Source organism: Oryctolagus cuniculus, chromosome 1, assembly GCF_964237555.1.
Source record: "Oryctolagus cuniculus chromosome 1, mOryCun1.1, whole genome shotgun sequence".
Lineage (NCBI taxonomy): Eukaryota > Metazoa > Chordata > Mammalia > Lagomorpha > Leporidae > Oryctolagus > Oryctolagus cuniculus.
Window position 1 is genome coordinate 14,278,120 of NC_091432.1, and position 3,503 is coordinate 14,281,622.

Below are 3,503 nucleotides of genomic sequence, written 5' to 3' on the forward strand. Positions count from 1 at the left end.
CGGCACAAACTCTGACCAGTATACAAAAGCCTACCCTCTCTAGAGCCACCTCGGTTATTTTTGAAAACCTAGATGATGAGGCTCCCAAGAGGCAAATTCCCCAGAGAAGTTTCAAGGGCCCGAAAGCCCTCTGGGGGATGTAAGAGAGAAAAACACGTGGACAGTGACCTTTCTGGCTAGAGATTGCATCTCCGATTCTGCCTTAGGAACTGTGTCACTCACTGGACCCCAAAGCCATGTGCCCAGCATCTTTTACTGCCTTAAACTTTGGATTCATGGTTTTGTCAAGCTGGTTTTGTATTTCCTGTAGCTGCCTGTTTGTAGTAGTGAATACTTTATTTCATTTTCTCCCCGTTGTTTGTGAGCTCTGCCAACAGAGATCAAGACAGCCCCATCTTCCGACAGCTGCTCAGGAGGCCTCCACCAAGCAGGCAGCCTCAAAAGGCAAGACCGTCCCGGCTTGGAGCATCCATTTCCTGTGGCTGCTGTCGGACGTGCCATGAGCCACAGCTTAAAACGAGAGAAATTTATTCTCTCACAGTCCGGAAGGCCAGATGTCTGGAATCAAGGGGTCACAAGGACCCTTTTCCCTCCAAAGCCCCTTCCTGCTTACAGAAGCCCCAGACATTCCTTAGTTCTGACAGCCTAACCCCACCCTCTGCCTCAGTCTCCAGTTGAAGATGTTCCTTCTGGGCCTGCGTTTCCATACGGCGTTCTCCTCCCCGTACCTCTGTCTCCTTTTCTTGTAAGGACAACAATGATGTTGGAGTGGCGCCCACCCTAATAGAGTCTGACCTAACATCTTAACATGATTGCATCTGCAAAGACTATTTCCAAATAAGGTCACAACCACAGGTAGCAGGCGTCAGGAATGCAACGTATCATTTTGGGAGATACAATTCAACAATTCAAGACAGAGAGATTACTGTTCTGCTGAGTCACCTTACATTCCTATGGCATGAGGCGTTTGATTTCCTGTGTCCCTGGCCTCAGGGACTGGCACTGTTGAAATCTTTGCTTCCAAATACAGGCCAAATTGATCCTTTCATTTATTCCCTGTCTGAACCAATACTCTAGGCCTCCAGTCTCACTTGTAATGCTGGTTCCCCATAGAACAAGAAATCCAGGGACAGAAAATGTTTGTAACTGTACAATGAGTATATAGTTACCAGAATGGACTGGGTTCTAATCCCATTTTCCTTAGGTACTGGCTCTGTGACCTTGGGCTAGTTGATTATCTCCCTAATTATAAGCAGACATAATGTTCAAATCAGCATGAATGCATGAAGCGAAAACAGCCATTTAGGAAATGAGTTAACACATGCACCACAGTAGGCATTCAGTTTGTGTTAATCTCCCTACCCCACTTCCCATGACATCACCCATTCTAAGGACATTAAAAAAGCTTCAGGGGACCAGGTGCAGCGGGTTAAGCTGACAAATGCAGTGCCAGCATCCCATATGGGTGCCAGTTCAAGTCCTGGGTGCTGCACTTGCAATCCAGCTCCCTGCTAATGTGCCTGGGAAAGTAGCAGAGGATGGCCCAAGTCCTTGGGCCCCTGTACTCATGTGGGAGACCTGGAAGAATCTCCTGGCTCCTGGCTCCTGGCTCCTGGCTTCAACCTGGCTCAAGCCCGGCTGTTGTGGCCATTTGGGGAGTGGGCCAGCAGATGGAAGACATCTCTCTCCCTCTCTCCTCTCTTTCTCTCTGTCTCTCTCTGTGTCTCAACTCTGCCTTTCAAACAAATAAATAAATCTTTAAAAAAAAAAAAGCTTCAGACACTGACCATGATTCTGCCTCTGAAGTATAAGCACTTCTCCCTTGGTCTCTCTGCAATGGCAAGTGTACCTCCATGGAGAACTACACCCAAGCCAGGTGGTTCCTTCTACTGGGGGCTCACAGAGCAGGAAAGGCTCAAGGGCATCCTCTTTCACTCTTCCTGCTCATCTACTCAGTCACCCTCCTGGGCAACGTGGGCGTGATCACCGTGATCCATGCAGACCCACAGCTCCACACGCCTGTGCACTTTGTCCTGAGCGTCCTCTCCTTCCTAGATTCCTCCTTCTCCACAGTGGACACCCCCTTGCTACTGGGGAGCTTTCTTGCCTCAGGCCAGGCCTTCTCCTTTGCAGGCTGTGTGGTGCAAATGCCCTCATGACTCTGCATGGGTCTACAGAGTGTCTGCTCTTGGCCACCATGGCCTATGACCAGTTCTCTGCCATCTGTCACCCTCTCCTCTACCGCACCGTTAGGTCACAATGTCTGTGTGTCCTGCTGGCGGCAGCCACTTATATTGCTTCTGTTGCCAATTCAGCTTTGCTGACTGTGTGCCTCCTGTGGCCCCAACATCATCAGCCACTATTTCTGTGACATTCCCTCTGTGCTTCACCTTGCCTGTGCAGACACTACTGAGGCTGAGACCATCATCTTCTCATCGTCTGCCTTGCTGATTCTCTTTACCATCACCATCAACCCGGTCTCCTACGCCTGCATCCTGGCAAGCATCTATAGGATGCATTCCCTAGTGGCCCAGAGCAAAGTGCTCTCCACCTGTGCCTCCCACTTCACCATCACCTGCCTCTGCTATGACACTGTCACCTACATGTATGCTCAGCCAAGCTCTCTCAGTTGCATGGAACAAAATAAGGTGGTGTCTGTCTTCTACACCATCATCATCCCCATGCTGAACCCTCCGATCTATAGCTTGAGGAATGAAGATGGGAAAGCTGCTTTTAAAAGGAGATGCTTTGACAAGCTGCATTCCTAACCAAGTGCAAAAGCATCCTATCCCAAGCCACAATGCAGTAACCACAATATAAAGTGTGGGTGATATTAACACTTAGATAGAGCAAAATATGTCAGCACTATTTTACACACTCTACAAGGTTCAACTCCTTGAATCTTCATCACAACTGTATAAAATGAGTACTGCTGGAATCCCTTAGGAATCTGAAGCAGAGAGGCTGAGTAAATTAACCAAAGTCATACAGTTGATAAGACATGTTTGAATCCAGTCTGGAGTAGAGACATATTCTCAATGAATGGACTGTACTGCCTCTTTCTGATGACTATCTCACAAGCGGACAGTGTCACTTTTCTCCCTAAGTTTCATATATCACAAGGAGGCACTGGATCATGGAATTGGAAGGTGATGTGGGAGGAACTATGGGGCGTAGAGCAAGGGCACCTTGGCTCACACTGCCTCTGAGTCCCGCTCTTGGCATCCATGTGACATTGGGGCAGGTCCTCTCCCCCGACCATCCACTTTCCCAAGTGGAAACCAGGCAGGAACACCTATCTCAACTAGTCATTGCTAGTTTTCCACGAGGGGTAAAAGGGGCTCACACAGGGTCTGCTCAAACAATTGTTCAGAAATCACTGGTTTCCTTTCTTCCCTAGGGAAACCATTTCATACTATCAATTATTCTTGTGCATCAATGTTTTTAAAGGCTGAGACCATATCATGTAGTTACCATAACGGAATTCCATTGAATCAAAATTC

General features: G+C 48.2%; 1 pseudogene; it reads left to right on the forward strand.

Annotated features, from left to right (window-relative positions):
• Positions 1-1,853: 1,853 nt before the first annotated feature.
• On the forward strand, positions 1,854-2,768 carry LOC100337788 (olfactory receptor 5P55-like; annotated as a pseudogene).
• The last annotated feature ends 735 nt before the right edge of the window (positions 2,769-3,503 follow it).